This window comes from Spermophilus citellus (assembly GCF_964194105.1).
Source record: "Spermophilus citellus genome assembly, chromosome: 12".
Classification (NCBI taxonomy): Eukaryota; Metazoa; Chordata; class Mammalia; order Rodentia; family Sciuridae; genus Spermophilus; species Spermophilus citellus.
In genome coordinates, this window is record NC_138198.1 from 82,898,197 (window position 1) to 82,907,946 (window position 9,750).

Below are 9,750 nucleotides of genomic sequence, written 5' to 3' on the forward strand. Positions count from 1 at the left end.
GGTGTGTGTGTGACTTGATTTACAGTGTTCATTCAGTTTTCCTCTTCCTTTTGTATTTTTCTAGAAGACATTAGTGATTTGCAGTAGGATTGGCTCAGAGTTGTCTTCATAGCCTAAAAGCTGCCTCATTAAACACATGCAATGCTTTGGCTCTTTTTATACTGTAACATATGTGAAAATAATCAACAAAACCTAAGATCACTCTGAGGATTAACTGAGATGATGCATAAAGAATTTAGCTCGAGGGCTGGGGATGTAGCTCAATTGGTAGAGGGCTTGCCTTGCATGCACATAGGCCCTGGGTTCAATTCCCAGCACCACAAAAAAAAAAAAAAAAAAAAGAATTCCGCATTATCTTCACTTGAATAGAACCCTATAGCTTACAGAGAACTTTCACATACAGTAGGATTTGTGGCTGCCACAACAACTCTGAGAGTTTGGCAAAGATAAGGATCCTTTTTGTCTCCATGAGCATGCATACCACAACTGAACTAGTGATCTATACTGGTCACGGATGGCCATTTAAATGGTCATGCTGGTCAGGGCAAACCATGATTGTGGTGAAAGGACAGGGCCTAACAAATGGAACTTTCCCTCCTGGCAGAGACAGAGGTTCCAGACTCCTCTGCTAATGAACTGTTTGCTTTGAGGCAATTTGCTTCAGTCACTGTCCGTGTTTGGCCAGTGTCAGTAACACTGGGAATTCTAATGCACCTTACCATTTAGGGTTAATGTGAGAAAGGCAAAGGAAGATAGTCAAGATTGTATCTCTCTTTAGGAAGAAAAAACTTGGATAGGAAAGTATTCTGATAAGACTTTTCTAAACAGCAGATAACTTACTGATAAAATAGAAGGATCTAAGCATTCCTTTAGAGGACTTGCTAGGAACATTTAACATCCCCTTCCCTATACTGGAGTTAGGCTCCTCCTAACACAGATTCATACTCTTCTAACACACCCATCCAGCCTGGTGTGATAGGGCACACCTGTAATCCTAGCAACTCTGGAGGCTGAGGAAGGAGGATCACAAGTTCAAGGTCAGTCTTGGCAATTTAGTGAGGCCTTTTCTCAAAAAAAGAAAACAAACAAACAAAAAAAAATAAGTAAGTTTTTTTAAAAAAAGGACTGGGGAAGTAGCTCACTGGCAAAGCGCCCCTGGGTTCAATCCCCAGTACTGCAAAAAAAAAAAAAAAAAAAAAAAAAAAAAACCCAACAACAACAAAAAAAACCAACAAATAAATGGGAGTTCAAAACCCAATTGAGTCAAATGTATGAAAGATGATATATCATGAGCTCTGTAATGTTTTGAACAATCAATAAAAAAAGAAAAAACAACAACAAATAAACAAACAAAAAAAGAGCCACAAACACCCATCTAGAAAGGAGTTGGAGGGGAATTGCATTTGGGAACAAATTTTAAAAAGGAAGGCTATAACTCAGTGCAAAAACTGACTCAAAATTGTATTCTGGGGTCATGATTCCCAGTACAAACTGAAGAGCTCGGAGATCTCAAAGTCAAGCTTAGCGTTTATGTGGCTCATCAATTCATTTTCAGAGAGCTCCCCCAAAGTCAGCAGTGTTAATCAAATCTAACCAGCAGGCAATCAAATAGCCAGCAGAGACATCCCCAAAGGAGGAAGCAGGAGGAAAGTAGGCCCTATCACTTGATTATCCTAATCATTTAAGAATCAATCGTGACAGAACCTGTTGTTCTCATCTTCTGTAGCAGGTTAGCACTCCACCATTAACTGACTTAACGTGCGTCCCTCATTTTCAGAATGTTTCTGTGGACAAAACTGAAAAGCAGTATCCTTGGGTTTGGTTGCATTAGGAACTGGGCTGGGAATGGTCTGTCCCTCAGTACATTAGCAGATTTACCTACTTTTCCACATCAGTAGGACAGGCAAGGAGCTAAACAGGAAGAAGGGTGAGTAAATCATGGACTTAGTTCCCAGTTTGGCAGAAGGGCTTTTCAGGGGACACCGGGAGAGATAGATACAAAAATGGTGTTTGGGTGGTGTTGAACTCCAATTCTCTCCACCTGGGAGAAGATGTGGAAGCCAGTCACCTAATGCAGGTCACCAAACCAGCACAGGCAAATGGGAGTAGAAACATTATGTGTGCAATCCAAACGCTCTGCCAAAAGTCTCCTTCTGCTGAAAACAGAGCCTCTGATAAACTCTCGGCTTATCTTGGCATTTTTGTCCCAGAAGATAGAAGCAAGGAAGACAGCTGCAAAACTGGGTTCAAGTTTGGCAAACCACGGGCTGGGGTTGTGGCTCAGTGGTAGAGTGCTCACCTAGCATGCATGAGGCACTAGGTTCAATCCTCAGCACCACATAAAATAAATTAATCAAATAAAGATATTGTGCCCATCTACTACTAGAAAACAAATATTTTTAAAAAAACAGTTTGGCAAACCAAGAGGAATGTGGGTGGTGTGGATAGGGGTCCCATTGTTTTGCCTTAATACTTGTTGGCTTAAAAAACACAAGAGGGCTGGGGACAGGCTGGGCTCCGTGGTAGAGGGTCTAGCGTGCGTGAGACCCTGGGTTTAATCCCCAGGAAAACACACACACACACACACACACACACACACACACATATCAGAAAGTTTATCCCAAAGATAATGAAATAATGTCTGTGATTTTCTTAAATTATCTAGTGGTATAGAGAGAACAGAATTATGTATGAGTCGATGATTATTGAAATTAGCTGTTAGATCCATGGGGGTTCATTATAGTACTCTATTTGTACAGAGGTGTGACATTTATCATGATAACAAAACAAAATAAAATAGCATATGACTTATTCCAAGACCAAAAAAAAAAAAACCCTTTAAAAGGAAGAATAGCTTAAAGATACGACCAACTTTCTAATCCACCAGTAGAAGCTCGAACAGTGTCCTTCAGTGGAAAAGTGTATGTGTTTCGGGATACGGGGTGGGGAAGCAGCATCTAAAACAGGTGACTTGACTGGGTGTGGAAATTCATGGGGACATTTTTGCTCATTCTGTTTACTGATGGTGATACCAGCTTTCAGTGGGAGGGGAGCCAGGGACACCAAAAGTCCTTCAAGGACATAGAATTGCTCCATCAAGGCCAGGAATGTCCCCAAATGAACAGCTCTAATGTGAAGAAACCAAAGTGCCAAAGTAGCCACTCAGGGAGTGTTTCTATTGAGCTGATCTTAAAAGCATGTGGTCTGTGCATGGGAAGATGGCACAGTGAAGAGGGAAGGTACAGACCACAGGGAAGAGCAGTAAGTGGGTCATGAGAGCCCCAAACTGAAGACTAGAGGCTTGTCAAGGCTCAAGAATAAACACAATATGGAAAAGCCATAAGAACAGAATTCTTGCAAATTTGAGAAAGAGAAGAGAATTTTCTACAATCCAGAAAAGCTTGTACAAACATGTTTAAAAAAAAAAAAAGAATTGGAGAGAAAAATGGGAAGAGGATATATAGTCAGAAAACACTACCAGGAATTTATGTTCATATCCCCAAAAAGGCTGTGCTAGGACTACTTGATGGTAGAAGTCTCAACCCTTGCCTCAGACTCAGTGAACAATCTTGTCTCCATTCAGAAACATTTATGTTTAATTCTTTTAAAATTGGCATTATTTTGGAGCCACTACCAAAAAATGTTTTTATTTTTGTATTTGATTTCAAAATTCTGAAAGGTATTCATACTTAAAACTTGTTTTCCTAGAGATATATATATCATTATGTGTATTTATATATAACATATATTATATGTGTTTTATATATTATACATATATAATATATAATAATAATATATATAAATACACATAAATATATATTATATATAAATACATATATAAATACACATAAATATATATTATATATAAATACATATAAATATATATTATATATATAAGTACATATAAAATTTGAAAGGTATTCATACTTAAAATTTGTTTTCTTGGAGATATATATATATGTGTATTTTATATATAATTATGTGTATTTATATATAATATATTATAAATTTATATGTATAATATATATAATATACATAAATACATATATATTATATATAATATACACATAATAAGCACATGGGAAAATGTAATAAACCAAAGGCCAGACACTCCATCATGGGTAAGCAAGTCTGACATTTGGAAATAAGGCTCCTGTTTGGCCTCTTGCTATTGATCAGGTCCACTAGACCCTCTTCCACTGAGCCTAGCCTGTCCCCAGCCCTCTTGTCTTTTTTAAGCCAATAAGTATTAAGATGAAACAATCGGACCCCCATCCACACCACCCATATTCCTCCTGGTTTGCCAAATTTTTTTTAATATTTCTGTTTTAGTTGTAGATGGGCACAATACCTCTATTTGATTTATTTATTTATTTTTATTAAAAACCTCAAGGAACTCATGGTATGATTTGGAGAAACCAGACATGGTAAAATAATCATTCCAAAGATGTCAAAAGACACCGTAAGATTAAGTCCTAAATGAGTTGCACAGGTGGTAAATAGCATAAGTCAAAGCCAAGGAGAATAGCTGTGTCCTGGAATTGGCAGGGACTACTTAAAAAAAATAAAGAGGGTGCAAAAACAACACTCAAAGTGGAGCAGTTTCTGAAGAACTATAGAAAAAAGAAAGGGTGCTTGCAGAAGGTACAGAATTGGGGGAAGGAATGCAAATGAATGCAAGCCTCAGCTTGACCATGTCTTGATTTGGCACTTGACCTCTGACCAGCTTTCCTAGCTGATAGGTGCAGGCCCCTTGGCCCTCTGGACTTGCTTGGCCCTTGGGTATTTCTGGGCTTTCAGCTTCCATAGTTCACCTGCTTCTGACTCATTGCTGCTCAGGTCCCTGGGTGTCACATACTGTTCCCTACTCGGCTCTGATCTGCCACCAGTGCATTGGCTTGCAATAATCAAATGTCACTGGCTACACCTGGGCAAACAGGCCAGTTGTGCTCACAAGAAAGGGAATGAACACAGCCATTTTACATGGAGAGGAAACCAAATGTGTGGGCTTTGGGTGTTTCTTGGGATCAGATCCAAGGAAAAACTTTGTTCCCATTTTTTTTTCTTTTCTTTCTGTGCTTTAATAAATTCCTTCTTAATTATTCATATTTTTTTCTTTTTTAAAAATTGGTACCATAGGGGCTGGGGATGTGGCTCAAGCGGTAGCGCGCTCGCCTGGCATGCGTGCGGCCCGGGTTCGATCCTCAGCACCACATACCAACAAAGATGTTGTGTCCGCCGAGAACTAAAAAATAAATATTAAAAATTCTCTCTCTCTCTCCTCTCTCACTCTCTCTTTAAAAAAAAAAAAATTGGTACCATACATGATAGAAAAATTTACCTAAATGCATTATGATGATAGACTGGAATAATTTTGAATAATACGAAGATGTTGGAAATTGAAACCATAGCAATATATCTGGATTTTTTAACTTAAAAAGCTTTAACCTGTCAGTGCCACAAAAAGCCAGTCACTATGAATGGTGATACAAACTGTGATCAAAATAAGCTGATGTGTAATTCATGTCTATGTGGGGGTCATAATGAAAATCTAAACTAAATCATTACATGCACTCTAAATGCAATTTTTTAAAAGTGCATTTCATAGATCTTTTATGTCTTTGTTAAGTTATGGCCATTCACAGTCCAATAAATAAAGGCGGTTATTTTTTTTTTAAATTAGAAACTGTGTTTCCTGCTAAAATGCCTAAGTAGACACAAATTGGGATGATAGTTGACTATATAATAAAAATGCATTAAAATACAATGCATGAGGTTGGATGAAGAAAGGGCAAACAAAACATGATGCTGTTTCTTTACTGACCACCTCTGTCAACACCATATTTGGTTTCTTGTGTTTGTGCTTATCTGAGATCATGTTGACACAGGCATGAATGTTCTGAATTTTTGAAGGACATGTGTGTGTGTGTGTGTGTGTGTGCGCGCGCATATGTATCTGAGACTGTTTTTGTTGTGCTTATTGGCCCACATTTCTCTTAATGAAGAGCTTTTGATAAACTGTAAAAATTTCACAATATACAGACCCTTGATGACAACATGTTTTCCTTGGGAAAAGCAACTGGAGATACAAAGCAGTTGGGGCTATTTAAGTTCTGCTTGCCCTGTAGAAAACAATGGAAGGGGTGTGTGTGGAAGACTGGAGAAGCTCTATGAAGACAGAGTCTTATAGACAATTTCTAGGAAAGCCACAGTTTTGATATATGGTATTAGTGTATTATTAGTTTATTTATTTATTTTTTTTTAGTTGTAGATGGACAGCATGCCTTCACTTTGCCTTTGTGTGTGTGTGTGTGTGTGCGTGTGTGTGTGTGTGTGTGTGTTGCTGGGAATTGAACCCAGAGCCTTATGCATGTGAGGCAAGTACTCTACCAACTGAGCTATGTCCCTAGCCCTTATTTTGCTTATTTTTATGTGGTGCTAAGAATAGAACCCAGTACCTTAACCTCACACATGCTAAGCAAGTGCTGTGCCACTGAGCTACAGCCCCAGCCCTAGTGTTAGGTTTTTATCAAGATTGTATATAGCTCTTTAGTCTGAGATTTCAATCTTATTCTGGTCCACAGTTTAATGACTCTAAATTACTAATACCAACATAATTGATCAAGAGATTTCCTCAGGACACCAAGCTGGAAGGAATGTTTTCCTCCCTCAGCATTCTGGTAGGACTTGAGATAGTGAATCTTGGTGTCTTCCACATCAATGGTTCTTCAAGTAGTCACTCCCATGTCTGATCTGTCGTTATGCTAAAAGCAGATCAAAGACAAATATTAAAAATGAATTATAGAGTTTAGGCTTATTCAAACCTCAAGCACATAGAGTTTCACTCACTTAAAGCAAATACATTTCTTTCTTTCTAAAGTCTTATTTTGGTTTCTTAAAATTCTTCAGCTATGTTTAGAAAATATGTTGTCAACTCTTCTTTGCATGGTATTTGGATTCTAAAAAAAAATTATAAATAAACTGCTAATTTATATAGCATAAAATCACCCAAATAGGGCTGGGGTTGTGGCTCAGTGTTAGAGAGCTTGCCTAGCATGTGTGAGGCACTGAATTTGAGTCTAAGCACCGCATAAAAATAAATAAATAAATACAATTAAGGTCCATTGACAACCAAAAAAAAATTTTAAAAACTCAAATAACTTTGAATATACATATAATGTATATATGTACATATAATTGATTTGTGACATCAGTCCCTGCTGGATGTGTCTCCTACAGTGACCATGGAAAACAGGTCAACAAGCCCTGGCCAGGCTGGGAAAATACTCCCCACATGTGTTGTCTGAGTCCCAGCGGTTAGTACCATGGCCCCAGCCCAGCCCACAGTGGCTTCTGGATCCCAGCCTACCAGGTCTTTCCCACGTGAATATCCCTGGGACAAGACTCCAACGATGCCCCACAACACTGTATCAGCTCTGGTTTAACTCCAAAACAATAACAACAACAAAAACCCTTAAGTAAACAAATCGTTTGATCAAATAAGCAGTTGAAAACCATTTTCCTTCATCTTCTCAACCACAATAAGGGCAGAAAGAACAGAAGCTCATTCAAGGTCTTCCCTTATCTCCATTCTCATGCCTTTGAGAATATGTTTTTTTAAAAAATATGTTTTTTTAAAAAAATATTTTTCTTAGTTGTAAGTTGTATACAATACCTTTATTTATTTATTTTTATATGGTGCTGAGGATCGAATCCAATGCCTTGCATATGGTAGGTGAGCACACTACTGCTGATCAACAACCCCAGCCTTAATTTTTTTCAGTGCTCTAGAATTCTCAGTCCTCAAAAGATATATTTTTTTTTTTTTGTACTGGGGATTGACCTCAGGGACACTCAATCACTGAGCCACATCCCCAGCCCTATTTTGTATTTTATTTAGAGACAGGGTCTCACTGAGTTGCTTAGCACCTCACTTTTGCTGAGGCTGGCTTTGAACTAGTGATCCTCCTGCCTCAGCCTCCCAAGCTGCAGGGAATACAGGCATGTGCCAACACGCCAAGCAAAAGACAACCCTTAAAGCAAGGTTTGTTCCTTTCACTAATTCAGAACACTGAGGAACAGACCCCATACTTGCACCTTTTTCTCCAATATTCCTAATCCCATCTGAGAAGTTTCCTGGCACATAAGAACTTTCGTAGTCACAACATTTTTTTTTTTCCTGTGTGCTAGGGATGGGACCCAGGGTCTTGTGTATGCTAGTGCTTTCCCACTCAGCCCCAGCCCCAGCCTAACAAGTGGCTTTATTTTAATAAACATTATGTACATGAAAAGTAGAGTTCCTACTTCTGGCTGGGATCCAGAAGCAACCTGCAGGCCAGATTAGGGCCCTGGGCCTTAGATAACACACGTGGGAAGTCTTTTCCCAGCCTAGCCAGGGACTAATCCCCAGCTTGTTGACCTGTTTTCCACAGTCATTGTAGGAGACACATCCAGCAGGGACTGATGTCATAAATCAATTATATGTACATGTATATTCAACGTTAATTGAGTGCTTTTCTGCTATATAAATTTTTTGAGTGTTTTTCTACTATATAAATTTAACAGCATATTTAATATTTATGTTTTTTAGAATCTAAATATATATACCATGTAAAGAACAGTTGACACCGTAGTCTAAAAGTCTCCTTCAGCTTCACCTTCCATTTTGGCATTGGTGAGACAGTCGTCTGTTGATGGGTCACAATGCTAACAGCAGATCAAAGATGTAGGAGCATGAATTAGGAACACAGGGAGTGTCCCTCCTTGGAAAACTCCCTTGACTGACAGGTGCAAGACTGCCTTCCTCTCGTGGTGTTTGGTCTTCACGTTGGCCACAGCTTCCAGTGGGGCAGGCTGGGAATCTTGCAGCCAGGGACAGCGAAGTTCTGACTCTGGAGGCCCTGGCAGAATCAGGGACACCTACCTGGTGGGGGCGGGGGAGGAGTTTCTGCAGAAGCCTGGAAGTTTCCTCTATCCCTGTTCTTTTCTCCTTCACTTACCAAAATGCCTCCTAGACTCACCTAAAAGTGGTGGTGGTGTTTTGAATTTTATATAACAGTACCTTCTAGAGAAGATGGTCGTGTATTTACATACATATTTTGGGATACTTCTTTCTCACAGCTTTTGAAATACTTCCAACTACCAGAGTTGTTGATTCTTACAAGTGCTTAACAGCATAAGTTTTAAGCTTAGGGAATGGGTCCTAGCCTGAACATCCATGAGAATCAGTGGGAAGAATCCCAAGAGAAAGACCCTGGAGCAGATGTAGGCCTTGAACCTCAGCAGTCCTGGGAAAGCCTCTCCCAAAGCACTCTGAGAAATAAAGGAACTACTAGGCAGCCAGGGCCCAAACCCCTCACACAGCAGGGTAAAGGGGCCTGTGCCATGATGTGTGGGCCTCTAGGAACCAAAGTGCTTTTTCCAGATGTGCTAATGGGAGATTTTTCTGCTGCACATACCACAAGGTACTTCCTGGGAGACGGCCTGTTTCCTGTCCTGGGCAGGGAAGTAGATCCACCCTGAAAATCTGAGAGGATGTGGCAATTGGTTAACATGACTTAATTCTGTTCCTCATCCACACAGAACCCTCCCCAGGGGCCTGCCTTTGCATTCTGGAAACAGCCCAAGCTTAGGAATCAGGAAGTTTGGGGACTGGTTCTGCTACTTCCAGGCTATGTGGCCTTGGGTAAGTTGTTTACCCTCCAAAGCTTGGGTTTCTCACGTGTCAGATGAGTTAACTATGTGTAACCC